At 48.3% G+C, this 24,118-nt stretch overlaps 1 protein-coding gene across 5 annotated transcripts in view; it reads left to right on the forward strand.

Moving 5' to 3' along the window:
• Nucleotides 1-24,118, forward strand: part of BCAR3 (BCAR3 adaptor protein, NSP family member) — a 282,166-nt gene that overhangs the window by 80,406 nt on the left and 177,642 nt on the right. For all 5 annotated transcript variants that reach the window (XM_051857484.2, XM_070078017.1, XM_051857483.2 and 2 more), the window contains one exon: nt 11,964-12,164. The gene's annotated coding sequence lies outside the window, so the exon portion shown is untranslated. The remainder of the gene's footprint in view (nt 1-11,963; nt 12,165-24,118) is intronic.

Raw genomic sequence — 24,118 nt, forward strand, 5'->3', positions numbered from 1 at the left:
TTTTGCTGATCTTTTGTATTTTTTTTGTTTCAATTTTGTTGATTTCTTCTCTAATTTTAGTTATTTCTTTTCTCCTACTAGTTTTGGGTTTAATTTGCTGTTGTTTTTCTAGATCCTTGAGATGCACTGATGTATCATTTATTTGGTGCCTTTCCAATTTATTAATGTAGATACCAGTTGCTATAAACTTTCCTGTTAACACTGTTGTTGCTGTATCCCATAAGTTTTGATATGTTGTATTTTCATCTTCATTTGTTTCCAGAAATTTTTTGATTTCTCTTTTGATTTCTTCTATGTTCATTCAGGAGCATGTTGTTCAGTCTCCATGTGTTTGCATATGTTCTAGAGATTCCTGAGTTGCTGATTTCCAGCTTTATTCCATTGTGGTCTAAGAAGATGTGTGGTATGATTTCAGTTTTTTTGAATTTGATGAGACTTGCTTTATGGCCTAGCATGTTGTCATTCCTAAAGAAAGTTCCATACACTGGTGAGAAGAATGTGTATTCTGCAACTATAGGATGAAAAGTTCTGTAGATACCTGTTAGGTCCATTTGATCTATAGTGTCAATTAACTCTGCTGTTTCCCTGATGATTTTCTGTCTGGTTGATCTGTCCATTGCTGAATGTGGGGTATTGAAATCCCCCACTACTATTGTATTTGAGTCTATATTTAGGTCCCTTATCATTTCTTTTAAATAGCCAGGTATGCTGTAATTATGTGCATTTATGTATATAACAGTTACAGCTTCCTGTTGAATTGATCCCTTAATCATTACATAGTGCCCTTCTTTGTATCTTTTAGCAGTTTTTGTGTTAAAATCTCTTTTGTCTGCTGTGTATCTCACTTCCCATGTTGGATCATTCTCTCCCTTTTTTATTCTATCAGCTAGTATTTGCAGACACTAGTCTTGTTTATGTGCTCCCTTTCTCTGGCCTCAGAATCAGCCCTTAAGACACACAGATCTGGCTGAAAAGCCGATGAGAGTATGTCAGGCATGGAAAGCCAAGACATTCTGGGAAAAAAAAAAAAAAAAACCTAAATGAAAGATCTCTGCAAGTGAGATCCCAGTGGAAAGAACAGGTCATCAAAGAAGGAGGTACCTTTCTGTGAAGGGAGGAGAGAACTTCCACTTTGACTACGACCTTGTCTAAATATGATCAGAGTCGGTGAACTCAAAAGGCTTCCATAGCCTTGGCAACTCATGACAAGAGCCTAGGGTGATTACTGATGCCATAAACAAGAGTGTCAATTTTTTAAGTCAACAACAGAAGTCACTGTGCACTTACTCCTCATGTAGGATCTCTGTCCTTAATGTGCTGTACATTCTGATTTAATGCTATAACTAGTACTCAAACAGTATTTTTCACTTTATGTTTCTATGTGGGTTCAAACTGTTGAAATCTTTACTTAATATATGCTAAACTGATCTTCTGTATATAAAGAGAATTGAAAATGAATCTTGATGTGAATGGAAGGGGAGAGGGAGAGGGAGCGGGAAAGGGGAGGGTTGCGGGTGGGAGGGAAGTTATGGGAGGGGGGAGCCATTGTAATCCATAAGCTGTACTTTGGAAATTTATATTCATTAAATAAAAGTTAAAAAAATCTCTTTTGTCTGATATAAGGATGACTTCAACAACTGTTTTTTGGTTTCTGTTAGCATGGATGTCTTTTTCCATCCTTTCACTTTCAGTCCGCATGCATCTTTGTTGGTGAGATGTTTTTCTTGTAGGCAGCAAATACTTGGGTCTTGTTTTTTATCCTTTCAGTCAGTCTGTATCTCTTAGTGGGAGAATTGAGGCTATTTACATTGATGGTGACTATTCGTAAGCAACGACTTTGCCCTGCCATTTTCCCATATATATGCCTATTTTTTACTTTGGATTTCCTTTGTACTTTTACTGGAAAATTTCTTCCTTTACCTCTTTTGGTAATGATGCCATGTTTCCGTTTCTGTGTGTGGCACATCCTTAAGTATCATTTGCAAGGCTGGGTGGGTGGTGACAAATTCTTTCAATTACTGTTTGTCATGGAAGGTCTTTATTTCACCTTCATTCATAAATGACAGCTTTGCAGGACACAGTATTCTGGGTTGACAGTTGTTTTCTTTTAAGACTTGCAATGTATTTTCCCACTCTCTCCTAGCCTACAGGGTTGCTGTTGAGAAGTATGTTGTAGGCCGGCGCCACGGCTCAATAGGCTAATCCTCCACCTAGCGGCGCTGGCACACCGGGTTCTAGTCCCAGTCGGGGCGCCAGATTCTGTCCCGGTTGCCCCTCTTCCAGGCCAGCTCTCTGCTGTGGCCCGGGAAGGCAGTGGAGGATGGCCCAAGTGCTTGGGCCCTGCACCCCATGGGAGACCAGGAAAAGCACCTGGCTCCTGGCTCCTGCCATCGGATCAGCGCGGTGCACTGGCCGCAGCGCGCTGGCCACGGCGGCCATTGGAGGGTGAACCAACGGCAAAAGGAAGATCTTTCTCTCTGTCTCTCTCTCTCTCACTGTCCACTCTGCCTGTCAAAAAAAAAAAAAAATAGTACATTGTAAGTCTAATTTGGCATCCTATGAAAGTAATCTGGTGTTTCTCTTGTGCACATTTTAGAATCTTTTCTTTACATTTTACTGTGGAGAGTTTGATTACAATATGTCATGGTGAAGATCTTTTCTAGCCATGTCTCTCAGGAATTCTATGTGCTTTCTGTATTGAATATCCCTTTTTTATCCAAATTAGGGAAGTTTTCTGTTATTATTTCACTTAAAAGGCTTTCTAATCCCTTCTCTCTTTCCACACCTTCAGGAACTCCTAGAACCAATATGTTATATTGTTTGATAATATTCAGTAGATTACCAACAGTGTTTTTTAGCTTTCTAATTTCTTCTTCTTATGTTTGGTCTCACTGTATAATTTCCTGTGCTTTGTCTACTGAGTCAGGTATTCTTTCTTCTGCTTCACCTATTCTATTGTTAAGGCTTCCCACTGCCTTTTTTATTTGTTCTATTCAATTATTCATTTCCAAGATTTCATTTTAAGATCTCAATTTTGTGGAAGAAATTTTCTTTCATGTCATGTATGGATTTCATTAGTTCATGTATTTCCTTCTGATTACTTCTAAGTAATCCTATGATCAATTGTTTGAATCCCATTTCTGCCATTTCTTCAATCTCATCATCTTCATAATCTAGTATTGAAGTGTTGTGTTCTTTTGGGGGTGTCACATTGTCTTCCTTATTCTTGTTCCTTGAATTGGTGCATTTGTTATATGGCATTTGTGGAGATACTCATTGGTTTCTTTGTTTTTTTGTTTGTTTGTTTGTTTTGTTTTGTTTTTGACAGGCAGAGTGGACAGTGAGAGAGAGAGACAGAGAGAAAGGTCTTCCTTTTGCCGTTGGTTCACCCTCCAATGGCCACCGCGGCCGGCGCGCTGCGGCCGGCGCACCGTGCTGATCCGATGGCAGGAGCCAGGAGCCAGGTGCTTTTCCTGGTCTCCCATGGGGTGCAGGGCCCAAGCACCTGGGCCATCCTCCACTGCACTCCCTGGCCACAGCAGAGAGCTGGCCTGGAAGAGGGGCAACCGGGACAGAATCCGGCGCCCCAACCGGGGCTAGAACCTGGTGTGCTGGCGCCGCTAGGCGGAGGATTAGCCTAGTGAGCCGCGGCGTCGGCCTTTTTTTTTTTTTTTTTTTTTTTTTTTTTTTTTTTTTTTTTATTCTGTCCCAGTTGCCCCTCTTCCAGGCCAGCTCTCTGCTGTGGCCAGGGAGTACAGTGTTGGATGGCCCGAGTACTTGGGCCCTGCACCCCATGGGAGACCAGGATAAGTACCTGGCTCCTGCCATTGGATCAGCGCGGTGTGCCGGCTGCAGCACGCTGGCCGCGGCGGCCATTGGAGGGTGAACCAAGGGCAAAGGAAGACCTTTCTCTCTGTCTCTGTCTCTCACTGTCCACTCTGCCTGTCAAAAAAAAAAAAAAAAAAAAAGACACAGAACTAGCCCTGTGGCACTTCTAGTCAACTGTGGAAGACAGAATTACAGTGGAATTGGACAAGTGATAATAAAGATGTGAGCATGTCTCAAAGAGCATGTGTGAGAATCTGGGGGTAGCATGGGGACTTCTACAGGAGGTGACCTTTGCAGTGTGAAGGAAGAGCAGGCATTTGCCAGGCATGGAAGTCACGTGGGAAGAAAGAAGTATCACAAATAGCAGGCCGTGCAGTGACCCCGTGAAGAGAGGAAGAACCATGGTATATGGATGGGAGGCTGAGAAGGGTGGGGATCAAAGGGGCTGCACCCTTCTAATGAAGAACCAGAAGTTATAACCACAGATCAGTGAATGTGGCCAATTCAAGTCCAGCTTGGAGTGACATTTATGATCAAGGTGGGGGTGGACATTGACCCAGTGGTTGAGACATTGGTTAAGACACATACATCCCATATTGGAGTGCCTGGGATTCATACCTGGCTCCACTCCTATTTCCAACTTCCTGCTACTGTATCCTGGGAGGCACTAGTGATGACACAAGTGATTGGGTCCCTGCCACCCATGTGGGAGACCTGGATTAAGTTCCTGGCTTCCAACTTCAGGGATTTGGGGAGTGAGACAGAAGATGGGAGTGCTTTCTTTCTCTCTCTTCCTCTCAGGTAAATAAATAGCGAACTATAGAAATGATCCCTGAAAGTAGTCTTTCAAATAAATAGAGAAACAAACAAACAAACACCAGTCAAGGTGGGCTGGGTGTTGTGGTCCAGTGGGTTAAGCCAGTGCTTGGGATGCCTGCATCCCATATTGGAGTGGCTGGGATCAAGTCTTGCCTCAGCTTCTGATCCAGCTTCCTGCTCATGTGCACAGGAGGCAACAGGTGATGTTCCAAGCACAGGGGTCCCTGCCACATTTGGGAAACCCAAATGGAGATCCTGGCTCCTCACTTTGGCATGGCCCAGCCCTGGTTATTGTAGGCATTTGGGGGAATGAACCAGTGATGGAAGAATTCTCTCTTTCTGTCACTTGCTTTTTTCTTTCTTTTTTTAAATATTTATTTATTTGAAAGAGTTACACAGAGAGAAAATAAGAGGGAGAGGGAGAGGGGGAGAGAGAGAGAGAGAGAGAGAGAGAGAGAGAGAGAGGTCTTTCATCCATTGGTTCACTCCCCAAATGACCGCGACGGCCAGAGCTGAGCTGATCCAAAGCCAGGAGCCAGGGGCTTCTTCCTGGTCTCCCATGCGGGTGCAGAGGCCCAAGGACTTGGACCATCTTCTACTGCTTTCCCAGGCCACAGCAGAGAGCTGGATCGGAAGTGGAGCAGCCAGGTCTCAAACTGGTGCCCATATGGGATACTGGTACTGCAGGCAGTGGTTTAACCCACTGTGCCACAGCGCTGACCCTGTCACTTGCTTTTAAATAAACAAATCTTTTAAAAAAATAAATGCCTCTGATCTGAAGGATAGACTTAGGTACAGCAAAAAGAGCTTCTAAGAGGAAGCGGTTCCTGGCATTGGGTGGATAACAGAGTTGGAGATTAGGGAGATCAAAGCAGGTGGAGTAAAGGATACAGCATTGAGGATGCAGCCTTCTGTGTGAGTGGAAAGTAAACGAGGTGGGTGTGTGCCAGTGAAAGAGGGGAGGAGCTGGGAACTGGAGCAGAATTCAAATGACAGTGCAGAAGCCCAGGCATGTAGCCCCAAACAGAGAGCACTCAGCTGGCTCTGAGCTCCATGGAAACAGGCCATGAACTGCTACTCAATCCCAGTGCCTAGCTCAGCACCTAACACTGAGCAGGCAGTCAATAAACCGTTGTTAAATAAACGCGTGTGCTAGGAAGGGAATATAGGAAGGAAGCACTTAGGGTTCTATTTATTTCATTGGACATGGGACTCAAGGGATCAGGCATTTCCATTCTCTGAGGTGAGGGCCTTCAGACCTTCGGATGAACCACCAGGACCAGAGCTGTTGAAGAGTCCTGACTGCTGGCACGGGCCTGAGGCTTGGGCAGGCAGCCATCTCCAGGATCACAGTGAGCAAAGGCCTCTGCATATAAATCCATGTGACTTATGCAGGAAGCTCAACCAGTTAGGTGTGACTGGAGCATGGCATACAGGGGGCATTGTGGGGAGATGGAGCCCGAAATCATGCTACAGGACTCCGATTTACACAGAAAGCAGTGGAGAGTTGTTTTAAACAGGGGAATGGCAAGGTCTAATTTATACTGGGGAAAGACCACTCTGGCAGCAGAGCAAATTATATTGAAGGGAAGAGGTAGGAGACAGGAAAACCCATTAGGCGGTGGCTTTGATAGTGCAATTGGGTACTAACGAGGGCATAAACTAATATAGTCATGCTGGGACTCACAGGAAGAGACAAAATCTACTGTTCTTTAGGAGGGTTGGTCAGCTACACAGGGTGACTATGATGTCAAAGAACTCAAATTTGATGCTGTGATGCTGTTCCTCAGGGGTAGGAGGAAGTGGGGCATGGAGCAGGTGTTGTGGTGCAGTAGGTTAAGCTGCTGCTTGGAACACCTGAATCCCTCTTAGAGTGCCAGTTCACATCCTGGCACCTCCAATGCATCTTCCTGCTAATGCAACCTGGGAGGCAGCAGATGATGATTCAAGTGCTTAGGCCCCTGCTACCCATGTAGGAGACCTGGATGGAGTTCTGGGCTCTTGGCTTCACTTCTCTCTCTGCCTTTCAAGTAGGTGAAAAAATAAATAAAAAAATTTCTTTACGTGTGGAGGGCCGGTGCCGTGGCTCACTAGGCTAATCCTCTGCCTGCAGCACCGGCACACCAGGTTCTAGTCCCGGTCAGGGCGCCAGATTCTGTCCTGGTTGCCCCTCTTCCAGTCCAGCTCTCTGCTGTGGCCCAGAAAGGCAGTGGAGGATGGCCCAAGTGCTTGGGCCCTACACCCGCGTGGGAGACCAGGAGAAGCACCTGGCTCCTGGCTTCAGATCAGCGTGGTGCACCGGCCGCAGCACACCGCCGGAGCAGCCATTGTGGGGTGAACCAACAAAAAAAGGAAGACCTTTCTGTCTCTCTCTCTCTCACTGTCCACTCTGCCTGTCAAAAAAATAAATGAATAAAATGTAGAGGGGCCGGCGCTGTGGCATACCAGGTAAAGCCGCCGCCTGCAGTGCTGGCATCCCATATGGCCGCCAGTCCTTGGGCCCCTGCACCTTCAAGAGAGACCCAGAGTAAGCTCCTGGCTTTGGATCCGTGCATCTCTGGCCATTGTGGCCAATTGGGGAATCAATTAGCAGATAGAAGACTTCCCTCTTTCTCTGCTAATTCTGACTTTCAAATAAATAAATAAATCTTTTTTATAAAATGGAAATAGAAGAGAAAACTTTGTGGAAAGCAGAGGGTAGGCCCCATGCTGTCCACATCAGAATGGAGCCCACCAGTGCAGGCCTTATTGAGCCTGGCCCCCCAATCAAAGATGGGTTTCAGGTAGGTCTGCTTGTCAGGACCAGGGTTGCATGTGTGCACCCTTGCTGCAAAGGAAGCCAAGAGAGCAAGTCTCTAGGCCGTCTCTGCTCCCACCTGAACACGCATGATAGAAAGCTCTCCAACTGAGGGATGCTGTGCTCAGGGGCTTGTTAGCCGTAAAGGATGACAAAGCTAAAGACAGGAAGAAGGAAGATAGAAAAGAAGACCAAAACCTGAATCCTGGGAAGAACTGATGTTGAAGGGACAGATGGGAGTCAGTGAAGGAAACTGAGAAAGCAGAACTGGAGCTCCTAGGAGGTTCCAGACAGTGGGAGGGGGCGGGCGGCAGAGACCTTGGGAGACACAGCTTTGAGCAGAACCAGCAACCATCGCATCTGACAGTGGCTGGGGGAGACCATTTTCAGCGGCAAGTGAGGTGACAGCCAGACTCCAGGGGCCTCAGGAGTCTGTGGAAGTTGTGTTAGTGGAGAAAGTGAAAACTGCTCTTGGGAGAAGTTTGGGAAGGAAAAGACAAAGAGAAAGTCGAAACTAAGGAGTGGCGCAGAAAGGAAGGGTGTGGATTTGGGTTTTGGAGCCTGGAGTGCCTTTAGTCTGTTTGTAGGTGTACGTGCTGGGCCAGCCCTGTGTTCCCCAAGGATGCCCACAGGCAGGGGCGGAGGGAGATTTAGTAATGGCCTCTCCCTTTCTGCTGCTCTGAGAAAGTTGCTCTGCTCAGCAAAAGGTATTAGTGTTCTTTTTGCATTTCTAAACTACCCATGAAGCTCTTCTTTAGGGATTAAGAACATAGAAAGTCTCAGTGTTACCTCCAGTGTTTGCAAATGTTCACCACCAAAGGCACCCGGCAGGGGCCTTGGGGAGCGTGTGGGTTGGGAGTTGGAGACTTGAGCACAACCTTGGAGCATCTCAGCCTGGTGCATCCCAGACAGGAAGGGAACCAGCCCAGGTTCCTGTGGATGCTCTCCATATCCTCTCACCTTAAGTGCTTACAAACCTGCCAGTGACCTCAAGCCAGCTGCCTTTGCCCAGGTAGAACACAAGGAAAGCATAAGACGTCTGTTGCATTTTTGGTCCAGCCTTCTACCGTTCCCAAGACCTCCAGCCAACCTTTAGTCACACAAACACCGTGTGGGAGTGACAAATGCCTCTGCCTTCTGAGCAGTTCCCAGTTGACCATAATTCCTCAGAAACATGCCTAAGAGTAAAATTTAAGAGGCTCACTTTTCACATGGAGAAGCCAACGCACACACACACACACACACACACACACTTCAAACAGCTGGAAGAGATGAGAGGTGAATCCAGGACACTTTTTTCTGCCTATGAAGTAACAAGAGAAAAGAAACCAGGAAATGTTTCATTGTGCTGGGGATGGAAGGGGCTGATTTTTCTTTTTGAGATTTATTTATTTGAAAGAGTTACACCGAGAGAGAAGGAGAGACAGGGAGAGAGAGAGGTCTTCCATCTGTGAGTTCACTCCCCAAATGGCTGCAATGGCCAGAGCTGGGCCGATCTGGAGCCAGGAGCCAGGAGCTTCTTCCGGGTCTCCCACTCGGGTGCAGAGGCCCAAGGACTTGGACCATCCTCTCCTCCTTTCCCAGACGCATTAGCAAGGAACTAGATTGGAAGGGGAGCAGCTGGGACTTGAACTGTTGCCCATATGGGATGCCATCTCTGCAGGCTGTGTCTTTACCCCTTATGCCACAGCAGCAGCCCTGGAAGGGGCTGATTTAGGAGGAAAGCACTGGTGGGTGAGCAAGAGGCAAATGTAAGTTGATCACCCTCCTGTAATTTGCATAAAGTATTTTAGTCCAAGAAGCAGGCACTTGGTAATATCTGAGTGACCGGAAGAGCCTGTGACAAAGCAGTTCCCAGCAGCTGAGCAGTGGGCCACCCCGCGCCGCCCCTCAGACACAACTGGCAATGGTCTGCCCATTTGCTGAAGGATGAAATCATCTGTCGTCAATGCACCTAACTCCTCGGAGGCAGGCAGAGCTGGGTCTCACTGCCAGCGCCTTTCTGCGGAGCCCAGCTGGCAGTGCCACCTCCTCTGTTCCTCCTCCTCCCTCTCCCATCTGAAAAGCAGGTTACTGGGAGAATCTGCTCTGCCCCCCGACAGTGGGCTCCACCTGCAGGACTTCTCCTGGCTGCCTTTTGGGAAAGCTGTTTGTGGGAAACAGAGTTGCTGTCAGTCAGGGCCTCTGACCCACCCCTGAGACCGCAGCCATCCGACAAGGGTGTGCCTCCTGGGGAAGGCAGACTCGCGCACACCTGATTTCTAGCCGTGGTTCCCTGGAGATAGTCAAGTTAAAAAGGCATGCCACCAGGTGTAGGCCCAGCTCAAGGTACAATTAGAGAAGGCCTGGAAGGGGAAAGAGAAACTGCAGTTTGTGCCAATCTCTTCCAGTCATCAGTTGCTTTCCTCTTTCAGACAGCACGGCAGCTTGCTTTCCTAAGGGGATTTCCTTGTGGGGAAGGCATGTGTTTGCCTGAGCAGCCCCTTTAATGGTGGCAGTAAATCAAGTCAGTGAGGGAGGCCTGAGATCGACAAGCCGGGGAAGTCGGGACAGGGATTTCTGCTGGCCTCAGGTTCTGTTTCCTTTATGATCAACAGTACTGGGTGGGTGGGGGGGGATGCAGACTTTGCAGGTTGTTCCTGAGACAAAGAGGAGAGAGAGCAAGACAGAGTGAGCGCTCAGAGAGAAGACGCAGGGCTCGCACTTCTCACTTTCTTTTCAAACCCCGCTTACCTCTGCCTCAGAGCAGAGCACTGGCATCTGAGTGTGCAGAAGGACCAGCCACTTCACCGTGGTTTGCAGGGGAGCTATGATTTGAGAGAGCCAAGGAAGGTCCCAGCTTCCTCTTGCACTCATTTGCTGCTAACACGAAGTGTTTCTACTGGAGAGGCACTGTGGTCTTCCCAACGTGCCCCACCACCCCCACTCCAAGGCTGGCTGCTGTCTAAATGTTTGCCCTGGTAGAATATTGTCCTCAGGAGTACAATGGCCTGCTTAGGACAGTTGGCCAACCTCATCTTTACCTGGGTCAGACCCTGCAGTCCAGCTCCATTGGGAATAAGTGATTTTGCACCCACGTTCCAACGTGATGTAGACCCTTAGGCTTGGAGACTTGGCTTTTCTAATCTGTAAAGCAGGGATAATAATGCCTACCTTCCAGGGTCCTTGTGAGGGTGAAGTGAGATCACAGATGCAAAGGCCCTGGGTAGTCCTAGTGTACAGGGTGGGACTGTTGGTGTGCCCAGCCTGCTGCCGCTGGCGCCAGGCTACTGGAACATGGCTCCGGTGGCCCCGTGGATCTTTCCTGCACTTGCTGCCACTTCCCACTCCGCGTTCTCAAGCCCTTTCCCAGCTCCCTTTTACACGATCTTGTACTGTTGGCACCATTAAGCCCTTAACTCATCTTTGATAGAAACAGACAACAGTAATATTGACAGAGGGATGACAGGCACACAGACCAAATTTATGATCCTTGCACAAAGAGACACATTAAATAAATATCTATTCACATTACAGGCAAACAATGAGGTCAGTGTACTTAAGAGTAACTTGATGAGAACGGACTTGTCTGTCCTTCCTGGCTGATTGAGTGCTCTCATCAGAGTCCCCAGAACATTTTCCAAACAAAGGAGTTAACCTGGGCAAACACCACCTGCTTGGAGCTGCATTCGGCAAGTGTACAGCACGGGAAAGTCACACCAGCCCTCTCCCCCGTAAGGGTTGTGTTCTAATGGTGAAAAGGGCTTATTGAGTAAGTTTAAATGAATTCATGTTTACAAAGGTACCGTGCAGAGGTGAAAGCTGTGATGTGTGAGACGTGTTAGAAGCTGGGGCTATTTATAAGACTGCAACCTCCGCATGGATTACTAGCCCACTGATCTGGAAGGGTCACTGTCAGATCCTTTATTCCCCGATGCTCGGTTTTCTCTCACACAGGATGTGGTACATCAGATAAAACTCTGAGAAAGTCTCTTGCCCATTCTCTACAGGATGAAATATTCTAAGAAAGTTATCTAGTGCAACTTTTGATGCATGTCGGTCATTTTAACTTCAAATGTCTCTTGGGAACATGACTTCCAAACTGAACGTACACTCATTTTTGAGGGAGCTTTGGAGAGTCCTTGTCTAGCCTTTGCCTGATAGGGGCCACACCAGGGTAGAGAATTACCACGGCTAAGGAAAACGCAGTCGTGTACAGCACCCAGCTAGCGTGCACTTTGTCTGGAGCAAGAGCTGCATGAAGGGCGACGTGTTTTGGAGCCCTTGATGCAGACTAGGGAAGTTGAGTTTTGTGCTGTGGGTAGTGGGGAGCCAGAAAGGTTTGGGAATGGGGAAATAATAACTAAATCAACTCACAGAGCAAAGGGGGCTCCTTAAATTTAATTATCATCCCTCTTTTCCCTTCCCATAACATAGACGGATGGTGTTCTTGAACTGGTCTCAGCACAAAAGCGGAACCTGTGAATTTATTTCCCCATTGCCTTTTGAGGGTCTACTTAAGCTGTCTCTGCTTCTACAGTGCAACAGCTGGTGGACTCCATGCACCCCAAACCCAACGGAGACGCTGCTGGGAGGTGGTGACGGGCTGTCAGGACACATGATCATGTTCCACTAGGAAGAGAGGCTCCTCGCAGGCTAAGGTAGCAGGTGGCTTAAACGCTCACCCAGTGCAATGCACCAAGAAGACTGAAGTCCAGAGACTGAAAATGATTCACCCAAGGTAAGTCAAACACGTCAACTAGCATACTCGAGCACGTCTACACTACAAGCTTCATGTCAGGTGCTAGGGATACGTGAGAAGTAGAAAATGGTCCCCATCCTCAAGGAGCTCACAGCGGAGATTCACAAACAGGTCACGTTAGTAAGGTGTTTCAAGAGGTATTTGGAACAGGAATAGGGCATTGCTATTCGAGTTTAAGTCTCTATGAGTGTACAACCCAGCCTTCGGTGGGGTGATGAATGGAGCTGGGTCTTCTAGGAAAATAAGAAAGGAATATTTTGTATAGACTGGGATATCGCAAAAGGCTTCCCGGAACAGGTTTGTGTTAGAGTCACCTGTGGCACCCCCATCTCCAGGGTGGCCCCTAGTGATTCTTGCCACCTGTTATCCATGCCCTTGTGTAGTCTCCTCCCACCCTGAATTGCAGCTGGCTTGTGTGACCAAGATAGAATACCAGAGGAGAGGCTAGAGGTGACAAATGGCACTGTGGGTTTCACCTCAGTGTCTGAGTCACTCTGGAAGAAGACAGCCCCAAACCTTAAGGATACTCAAGCAGTCCATGGAGAGGCCCCAGTGGAGTCTCCAGCCAATAGCCAGCACCAACTCTTCAGCCTGGTGAGCAGGCCACCTTGGAAGCAGACCCTGTGGTCCCAGCTAAGCCTCAAACGACCACAGCCCAGGCCTCATAAGTCAGAACCAAACTCCTGACCCAGTGAAGTCATGAGATAAAATAAATAAATTTTTAAAAAGATTTATTTTTTTGAAAGGTAGGGTTACAGAGAGAGAGCATGAGGGAGAGACAGAGAAACCTTCTATCTCCTGGTTCATTCACCAAATGGCCCCAATGGCCAGAACTGGGCCAATCAGAAGCCGGGAGCCAGGAGCTTCTTCTGAGTCTTCCATGCAGATGCAGGGGCCAAAGAACTTGGGCCATCTTCTACTGCTTTCACAGGCCAGAGCAGAGAGCTGGATGGGAAGAGGAGCAAGTGGAGCAAATAGGAAGAGGGGCAGCTGGGACTAGAGCTGGCACTCAAATGGAGTGTTGGTGGTGCTGGCACCAGCCCCAATAATTTTTAATTTAGCACCATATTTAGTTTTTTTTCTGATACCAAAAACTGATCAAATAATTTTTGAAAATTTGGGAGGCAGAGTCTCTCTCTCTCTCTCACACACACTCACACACACATCTCCCATTTAGTAGTCCACCCACCAAATACCTACAATGATTGGGACTGAGCTAAGGCCAAAGCCAGAGAGAGGAACACAATCCAGGTCTCCCACATGGGTGGCAGGGTCCCAGTTACTCAGACTGTCACTACTGCCTCCCGGGGTCTGCATTAGCAGGAAACTGGAGTCAGGAGCCGGAGCCAAGAAACAAGCCCAGGTACTCGGAAGTGAGAGATGGGAATCTTAATCACTACTCTGATCAAATAATTTTTTATTAATCTTAGCTAAAGGAATTTGACAGTGACTCAATACATATGATTTCATATAATATGTTGTATTTTTTAATGCTGAAGTCTCATTTGACAAAAGGTTTGTGGAGCTAAGTGGAATGTGCATTTTCTTCCCAATCCTACTGGCTGTGGAGGAGGCGGCGTTTCAGCAAGCGCTTTTATTTTCAGTCGCCTTCTTATACGGTGGCATTTTTGCGAGAGGATTTCTTTTCTGTGTGGTAGCATTGCTGAAATAGTTGTGTGTGGATTTTGTTGTTTGTTTTCTAAATGGTAGGTTTACCAAAAAAGCTCCCTGGTTCCATCTGTAAAGCAATGTACCTCCACAGGAAGTGGGGACGGTCTTGTCTGTTTTTAAACACACGGGGCTTTGAGTACCGGGGATGTTATTCTCAGACTAATTCAGCTTGGGGACGTGCTTCTTTCACCATAAGTAGATGACAAAGATGGAATCTGTGTAGGTAGAAAACTGCTTCTAATAGGAGTAAATTCCATTTTTAGCTGACCCGGGTGCCCAAGCCTATTAGAGAAATGGAACCGGGCAGATGAAGAGACACTTATCAGGGTCTCCTGGGAGTGGCGGTTTTAATCCCAGCCATGTGAGGAACACTTAAATGGGATTTGGGGGATCATTGGAAACCATTAGCACCTTGTCAGCCACACCCATCGAGAGTGCCTCTTGCTTTAAACCATGCAGCGTGGGGACCATCCAGCCCGCCGACCACCAGCTGTAGAAGGCTCGCAAAATCATGTTTGTGGTTTGGCCCTGCGAAGGCAATGGCAGGTGGGACTCAAAACTCAATAGATACATAGCAGGCTCATTTTGAAGGCGATAATGTTGTGTGGCCTGAGGATGATGTTATAAATATCCACTTGGCCAAAAGCTTGCCCACCCCTGCAGAATAGCCTTCTGCCCTCTTCCTAACCCTAGGAGTGACGAGGTTTCGGTAGCTACCCGGAGCAACCCTGCTTGCTAAAGTTTCAGTTTTCAGAGCTCATTGGATTGTAGCAGAGGGAAAATCCAGCAAACACAATACCCCTCACTTTAATTATTTATTTCCCCTCCTGAGTCTTCTGGGTGGCAAATTGTTCTTTCAAAGAGTTGACTTCACTCTGTCTCCCTGCACCAGAAAGCTTCCCATCTGCTTCAGGGCATGGAGGAAACTCAAAAGGTCATCCTGGGTCGGTGTTGGGAATGCTGGTTAGAGATGCTAGACCCAGGGGCTGGTGCTGGGGTGTGGCTGTGATGTCGGCATCCCATATGAGCACCTGTCTGAGTTCGTGGTGTGGAGTAGGTGGGCAGACTCAGATTTAAATTGGGTCTTTGTCACTTTTCATATGGATTACTTGGATAAGTCATTTAATCTCTTTCAAGGCAGCTTTTTAACTGTCAGTATGCATTCCTTAGGGATCGTGTCATTATGAGGATTAAATAAATAAATAAAATGATGGCAGCCAGTTATTGAACACTTGCTGTGTGTCAGGCATTACTGTTAAGTGCAGTATGAATACTCACAACCATCTTGTGCAGTGGGCACTTTCCGTATCCCCATTGTACTGTTGGGACAACCCAGAAACAGAGAGGTTACCTAACTTGCCCACGTTCACAGGGTTAACAAGTGTCAGAGTGAGCCCTCCCATCCAGGCAGTGATCTGAGTCCACGATCTTGGTGCCACACTGCCACGTTTCTGGGCAGGCGGCAGGCATTAGTAATAGTCTTGGCTACTATTGCTCAGCATGTTCTCCCCAAGAACTCATCTGGGCCCTGCTGCCATTGCTGTCACTGGGATTTGGGGGGCCCAACTACTAACCCCACTACTGACTGACAGTGGTTAGAACTTCCTCCAAGGACTTCCTCTTGAATTACATCTCTGCCTCCAGTGAGCATATTCTCTGCAGCCACCTGGCAGACTGGGGAACTGGTGGCTTGGTGTCAGCCAGGCAAGGACAGTAGGCGGCAGGCCGAGCGCTGACACTGCTCATCTGCAGCTGTTATCAATAAAGCCAGAGGCGGAGGACGTGGAAGCCAGCGGGAGCACTTTCATCCGAGGGCCGGACGCAAGGCTGTCAGCTGGAAACACAGCCAGTGCTCTCGGGTAATTCCTGACTTCCTATTAGAAATAAACAAAAAGCTCGCCCTACTGAATTTCCTACTTGGCGTCTGGCTTGGCAGCCGGTCCCTAATGCCTATCACCTAAGATAGCAAAGATATTAGGCCCGGGCCACTGGACTAGAACAAAAAGGATGGGAAAGGCCGTCCCCTCTCTGACCCCTGCTCCACTGAGTGACTGGTCCTGTGGGAATCCAGATGCATCAGAGTTTCGGGGGTGGGAGTGCGGGCTGAGGGGGGACTGGGCAGGAAGGTAAAGAAGGAAAAGAACCCTGAGTGAGCAGACAAGTCCAAGGACCCCTTCTCTTTTGTGGCCCCCTACACCTTGTTGGAAGCCCCAGACCCCCGTGGCTCACTGGCCCAGGACATCTCTGGGCAAGGGCCAGCCCCGCCCCGGCAGGCTGGAGGGAAGTGGGGGTGGGAAAACGCTGGCTCAGGACTCCAGGCCACTCTCCATGGGATTCACACGGTGGCCCAGCTCCTCGCCGAGGCCGGAAGGCAGCGTCCCTGCAGCATACCCCTCGGATTTGTGATGTTGACGCTGTGACTGTGGGAAAGAACATTCTGTAGACATGCTGACTGGCCTGGTCTGACACGCCACAGCAGGTGGTTGCTGTCAGCTTTTGCTGTCATGATGGGCAGCCTTCCAGGGGACGACGTACCTGTCCAATTTGACTTGACACTCTTCCCCAGGTGAAAATGCCTTCCATTGGTGATTTTGTGCCACTATCTCATAAACTGAGGATTTTATTTTTTTAAGGATTTATTTATTTACTTTAAAGACAGAGTTACAGAGAGAGACAGAGACAGAGAGAGATCTTCCATCCACTGGTTCACTCCCCAAATGGCCATAAAGGCCAGGGCTGGACCAAACCAAAATCAGGAGGCAGGAGCCTCTTCCAGATCTCCCATGCAAGTGCAGGGGCCCAAGGACTTGGGCGATTTTCTACTGCTTTTCCCAGGCCATAGCAGAGATTGGATTGGAAGTGGTGCAGCTGGGACTCGAACCGGTGCCCATAAGGGATGCCAACACTGCAGACTGCCTCTTAACTTGCTATGCCATAGCACTGCCCCCTAAATTAAAGATTTTCAAGGCTAGCATTTCAGAAGCTCTTTTCTTCTTCTGTGTGCTATCCTCACTTTTCAGAAATATTTCATTCTCTTTGGGTGGAATTTAGTGCATAATTTACAGGGTCCAGAATACAATGGATGCATGGGACCCCTTGTTTGAAAGTTACTAAGATTTGCAAGGTGACAGAGACAGAGCATGAAATGAAGCACAGGCCCCTTCTTTTCTTTTTTTTTCCCAATATTTTATTTATTATTTATTTGAGATTTAGAGTTACAGACAGTGAGAGGGAGAGACAGAGAGAAAGGTCTCCCTTCCACTGGTTCATTCCCCAAATGGCTGCAATGGCTAGAGCTGCGCCAATCCGAAGCTAGGAGCTAGGAGCTTCTTCTGGGTCTATGACATGGATGCAGGGGCCCAAACACCTGGGCCATCCTCTGCTGCTTTCCTAGGCCACAGCAGAGAGCTGGATTGGAAGAGGAGCAGCCGGGACTAGAACTGGTGCCCATATGGGATGCCAGTGCTGCAGGCCGAGGATTAACCCACTGCGCCATGGCGACGGCCCCAACAGGCCCCTTCTTGAACTCAGAGCCCTGCAAAGGTCACACACTCATGACCTTTGGGTTCTAAGATGTTAACTTTCTAAAGGCAAGGTTAATTGGGACAGGATTACACAGTATACATTTTAGTCACTTTTTATTATAATATATAATAGTACTGAATTAAAAAATTAAAGCATTGAGGCCAGCGCCACGGCTCAATAGGTTAATCCTCCACCTTGCAGCGCCGGCACACCGGGTTCTAGTCCCGGTCAGGTTGCAGATTCTGTCCCGGTTGCCCCTCTTCTAGTCCAGCTCTCTGCTGTGGCCAGGGAGTGCAGCGGAGGATGGCCCAAGTGCTTGGGCCCTGCACCCCATGGGAGACCAGGATAAGTACCTGGCTCCTGCCATCGGATCAGCGCGGTACTCTGGCCACAGTGCACCGGCCTCAGCAGCTATTGTGGGGTGAACCTTTCTCTCTGTTTCTCTCACTGTCCACTCTGCCTGTCAAAAAAAAAAAAAATTAAAGCATTGAGATTCTAATCAGTCATTACTGGATTTACAAAAACATAGAGGACCTTAAATTCAGGAGATATAAACATCTAGACATTTCATCCATTGGCACTCAACTGTTTCTTTTTATTTTATTTTATTTTATTTTATTTTATTTTTTTATTTTTTGACAGGCAGAGTGGACAGTGAGAGAGAGAGAGACAGAGAGAAAGGTCTTCCTTTGCCGTTGGTTCACCCTCCAAGGGCCGCCGCGGCTGGCGCACTGCGGCCAGTGCACTGCGGCCGGCGCACCGCGCTGATCCAATGGCAGGAGCCAGGTACTTATCCTGGTCTCCCATGGGGTGCAGGGCCCAAGGACTTGGGCCATCCTCCACTGCACTCCCGGACCACAGCAGAGAGCTGGCCTGGAAGAGGGGCAACCGAGACAGAATCCGGCGCCCCGACCGGGACTAGAACCTGGTGTGCCGGCGCCGCAAGGTGGAGGATTAGCCTAGTGAGCCGCGGCGCCGGCCTCAACTGTTTCTAAACACTTGTTCACTCTGATTTTCTCCCTTCATAAGTGGCATAGTTGGGTTTCCCTTCTCCTGGGCTCCTTTTGTGGTTCTGAAATGTCCTTTCTCAAGCAGGGGTCACATAGGGATGTGGCAGCTGCCACGTGACCATGTTCATCAGACCAGATCATTTCCCAGGGGCCAGGAAGCTCATCTCCCAGTCGGATAGCAGGAAACCCTGGGGAACAGAATCTGGGAAATTAGCATGTGCAGCACAGAGGAAGAGAGACATTTGGCATTTGTCAGATAAGACGAGGTTGGAATTCTGGGAGGTTAGAGGCAGCTCCAGCTCCGGCCCCCTTAGTGCCTAATGGGGTTGGGGAAGTGGCCTCCACGCTGGGGCAAAGGCGTGACCCTCTCGCTGCTCCTAAGGCCATCCATGGCCTTCCGCACTCTGGCCCCAGCTCCACGGGTAACCTCTATTGACCTGAAGGGTCCTAATTAAGGCTGCCAGATTTAGTAAACAAAAACACAGGACACCAGTTCAATCTGATTTTCAGATAAATGGGGAATCTTTTTTTTTTTTGTCTAAATATTGCATGGGCCTCATTTACACAAAAATATGATTGCTTATTTGTCTGAAATCCAAATGTAAGTGGACATTCTTTCTTTCTTAAGATTTATTTGTTTATTTGAAAGTCAGAATTACAGAGACAGAGGGAGAGATGGAGAGACGGAGAGATCTTCCATCTGCTGGTTCATTCCACAGATGGCTGCGATGGCCAGGGCTGAGCCAGGCCACAGCCAAGAACTGGGAGGTTCATCCAGGTTTCCCATGTGAGTGGCAGGGGGCCCAAGCACTTGGGCCATCTTCTGCTGCTTTCCCAGGCCATTAGCAGAGAGCTGGATGGGAAGTGGCGCAGCAGGAATTCTAATAGACACTCGTGTGGGATGCCAGTTCTGCGGGTGGTGGCTTAACCCGCTATGCCACAATGCCAGCCCTTGTAACCGGACATTCTGTGCTTCCTCTGGTACTCCTTGTCCTACCTTGGTGCCTCCCACCCACTCTGGCTCATGTGACTCAGGGCTGGCTTCTCCATAACTGCAAATGCTCCCAGACAGCGCTTTTTCCACCACCGTCTTGGCAGCAGGCTCTCTTGGACTTGGCTGCCGAGTCTCCCCGCCCTGCCCGGCCCTCTGGTGACGAACTTCACAGACACGCTGTTGGAGATGCTGGTAACCGCCGTGGAAGATGTCAGTGCCAGGTGGAGACTCATCCCTGACCTGAGGCCAGCTCAGTGCATTCCTTCCCAGCTCAGCTCATCCCTGGCACTGAGAGCAGCAGCAGGCGGAGGGCTGAGCACTGCCAGCAGGGTAGGTTAAGGCTGTGGCTTGGGGATGCTTATAAGGCAAGTTCTCCTCTGCCATTTAATTTCATATTTAATTTACCTCTTTGGAAATGACTGTGAAACATGTTAAGTGTCACAAATGTACACATTTCTGTGAGCATATCATTTAATCCTCATAAAACACTATGAGGTAGATAATATTGTCACTACTCTCCAGATGAGAAAACTGTGGGCCACTCTTATTACTGGTAGGCGCCAAAGCTTGGATTACACTCTGGTCTTCTCAAACCAAATCCACATCCTGGTACTGCAGAACTTTATCTTTTTGGCCACCCAAGCCAAAACTCTTGAATAATTAATTGTTCATACCTCACTCTTTTTCCAAACTGATCCCTAAGTCCTTATAATTTTGCTATTGAAATTCCTTTCAATACCTTGCTATTAATTTCCTAGGGCTGTCATAGCAAGTGACCACAAACTGCATGGCTGAAACAGAACTTGATTCTCACAGTCCAGGAGGCCCGAAGTCCCACATGAAGATGTCAGCAGGGTTGGTTGGTTGTTTCCTTCTGGAGGCTCTGAGGGGAAAACTCCCCAGCTCTCCCCTGGCTTCTGGTGGGTGTGGGCAGTCTTTAGCACTCCTTGGCTTGTGGCTGTGCCACTCCAGTCTCTGCCTCCATCATCACACACACAGCTTCTTCCCTGGATGTCTCTGTGTCTCTCCTTGAATATCCCCTTTCCTCTCTCTTACAAAGACATCAGTTGTTGGACTTTGGGCCCCCTTGGATCCAACATGACCTCATCTTAACTAATTACATCTGTAAAAACCCTGTTTCCAAATAAGACCTCATTGTGAGGTTCTGGGGAGACTTGACTTCAGTCCAGTATGAATGTTGTTTCTCTACTCCAGCTCTTACTGTTACCAGTTGAAAAAGAAGCTCTTGAATGACTGTTTACAGACTTTCACTTCTCCAGCTCATTTGTTGCTCAAAAATTTATTTTTTGTTTAAAAAATTATTTATTTATTTATTTATTTGAAAAGTAGAGCATCAGAGAGACAGAGAAAGAGAGAGAGAATCTTCCATCTCCTGAGTCACTCTCCAAATGAGTGCAACAGCCAGGGTTAGACCAGACTGAAGCCAAGAGCCAAGAACTTCGTCCAGGTGTCCCACATAGGTGGCAGGTATTCAAACACTTGGGCCATTATCCGATGCCTCTGTAGGTGTATCAGCAGGGAACTGAATTGGTGGTGGAGCAGCCAGAGCTGGGACCAGCAATCTAATGTCTATATGCCCTATGCTGGTGGTTCTCAAGCTTGAGAGTGCAGAAAGATCCCCTGGAGAACTCGCTAAAATTCAGATGACAGAGCACCACCCAAGAACTTCTGGTTCAGGAGGCCTGGGGTGATGTCCAGGAATCTGCATTTTAGCAAGCTCAAGATGGTTCTGCTGAAGATGGTCCATAGGCCATCCTGTGAGAAAGATCTACAGATTGAGATCCAAAGTCCCGACATGGCATAGTAGAACCTCCCCCCTCTGGCCCAATTCTATTTTCAGTCTCATCACTCTCCAACCCCCTCCAAGAAGCCTGTATCCAACCAACTGGACTCCTCCTTTCTCTTTCCGCCCCTCCCCTCCTGCACCTGCCATGGGTCATGGTAAGGTGGTTAAGGATTGGGGCTCTGGACGCTGACTGGACAATTACTTCATCTTCCAGTGCCTCAGGTTTTTCCATCATAAAGTGGGCCACATTCTTTCCATAAGACTGTTATTGGAGGATTACTAACTGTGGAGTGCTTGGGACAGAACCTGGCACATAGGAAGCACTCAACGAAAGTTAGCCCTCATTATTTTTTCTTTTTATAGCTGTTCATTTTTGCCTCTTCTTCCTGGAATTTTGTTTCCTCCTTTTATGCTGGAAAAATTTCTTTCGTCCTTCAAGAGCCAGTGAAGAAGCCGTCATCACTGTGAAATCTTTCTGGCCTCTGTGAGGCCCCATTAATTACCCCTTGTCCAGTGCCCGTAACTATCGCTTTGTGGTCTTTGCTCACTCTATCAGATGGTGCAGGGCAATCACACATATTTCTGTCCACAAACATTAACTGCCTGAGGGCACCTACCTTTCTGTGTGGCTTAGAATAATGCTGCCATTGTTATATAATTAAACTTCTTATCACCACTCTTCATTTTGAAAATGAAAATGAAAATTTTTAAATTCAACTTAGCAAATTTTTATGATTTAATCAATGATGATGCTATTAAGTTAGCACTTCTTTCTTCCCTCCTTCTCCAAGTTTCATTGCTGTGGTCAGTGTGCAGCCAGTATCCTGGCTGGCTTGTTTTGCATTCCACATGCTTTATTTAGGAACTAGAGCTCACCACCCACTCATAGACACAGCCCGTAATTCTGGTGCAAAGAATGTTCTTCCTCTGTTCTGCCTACAGAATCCATAGGAAGGCTGCCAAACACTGTACTTTGAATGGATTTGTCTGACTTGATTCTGATAAGGGAGTTGGCTCCTAGAAGCAGATACTGGGAATTTGGTGGTTCAGACCATGGAACTTTGGGTTTTTTTGTTTGTTTTTGTTTTTTAAGATTTCTTTATTTATTTGAAAGGCAAATTTACAGGGAGGCAAAGGCAGCAAGAGAGAGAGAGTCTTCCATCCACTGATTCACTCCCCAGATGGCCACAACGGCCAGATCCCAGGCCAGGAGCCAGGAGCTTCTTCTGGGTCTTCCATGTGGGTGCAGGGGCCCGAGGACTTGGGTCATCCTCTGCTGCTTTCCCAGGCACATTAGCAGGGAGCAGCTAGGACTCAAACCAGCATCCATATGGGATTGGAGCCTTAACACCCTGCACAACAGCACTAGCCCGCATTGGCAAATACTTCCTGAGCCCTACTAGGTGCCTAGTATAGCAAGTGGTGGGAATCTCATCAGTGAACAAGACAGGCACTATCTCTGCTTACAGTGCAATTGGGGAAACAAACCTTGAGCAGCTCATCACCAGTGGGAGAAGGATCACAAAGGGCAGTGCAGGTGGTGTGAGAAGTTATGCTAGTCTGTGGGTCAGGGAGCCCTTCCCAGAGGGACTGACCTTTGCAATGTGTGATAACTGAAGGGTGACCGGGTGAGCCATGGGGAAAGTGTTCCCTGCAGACTGCCCCTGTGCTACCGTTAGCCTGGTGTTGGGATGCCGGGAATGGGCATCCCCTGTGTGCCCTCTATGCTGCAGCCCCTCCTGATTGGGCCAGTATTAGCTCTGGATTCCAGCCTTGGTTTCCTGGTTTGCTCCAACTTCTGCTGAAACTATAGCTAGCACCGCCTATTTTGCGGGCTCTACCTGACCTGGACGTCACAGTGTGGGCATTTGATATCTTGTCCCTGAGTAGCCCATGCAAAGCTGTGATGCTACCACCGCCTGTCCACAAGCATGGCCACTGCCCTGGTGCACCACCCCTCAGTCTGACCTCTTCATGGCAGATCACACTCGCAGGGGCTCCCCTCCCCTGGCCTCCCTGACTCCAGGAGCCACCCTGTTGCAGTCCCTCCATTTCTCTCTGGCTTGTTCCTAAAGTTCAGGCACATCATGACACAGAGCCTACAGGAATGATGTGAGCTATCAAGCAATGTTTCTCAAACTGGAGAACCCAGTGAATCCTAAAAATATATTCCATGCAATACAATTTAGGAAACATTGCATGTTACACAAATGTAGTCCCTTCTGGTTGACATGATTATAAACACAAACACAAGCGTGTGCCTTGAACTTCATGGCAGTACCTAGTTGCATGTGGTCAGCCCCATGCTACAGAATGTTTATTCCTGGGCCAGCGCTGTGGCATAGTAGGCTAAACCTCCGCCTGTGGCACCCACATCCCATATGGACGCCGGTTCATATCTTGGTCACTGCTCTTCTGATCCAGCTCTCTGCTATGGCCTGGGAAAGCAGCAGAAGATGGTCAGGTGCTTTGGTCCCTGCACCACATAGGAGACCCAGAAGAAGCTCCTGGCTCCTGGCTCCTGGCTTTGGATTGGCACAGCTTTGGCAGTTTCGGCCATTTGAGGAGTGAACCAGCAGGTGGAAAACCTTTCTATCTTTCCCTCTCTCTGGAACTCTAGCTCTCACATAAATAAATAAAATCTTTTTTTTTTTTTTTGACAGGCAGAGTGGACAGTGAGAGAGAGAGAGACAGAGAGAAAGGTCTTCCTTTGCCATTGGTTCACCCTCCAATGGCCGCTGCGGCTGGCGTGCTGTGGCCGGCGCACCGCGCCGATCCGAAGCCAGGAGCCAGGTGCTTCTCCTGGTCTCCCATGGGGTGCAGGGCCCAAGTACTTGGGCCATCCTCCACTGCACTCCCTGGCCACAGCAGAGAGCTGGCCTGGAAGAGGGGCAACCGGGACAGAATCCGGTGCCCCGACCGGGAC

This window comes from Oryctolagus cuniculus, chromosome 7 (genome assembly GCF_964237555.1).
Source record: "Oryctolagus cuniculus chromosome 7, mOryCun1.1, whole genome shotgun sequence".
NCBI classification, from domain to species: domain Eukaryota; kingdom Metazoa; phylum Chordata; class Mammalia; order Lagomorpha; family Leporidae; genus Oryctolagus; species Oryctolagus cuniculus.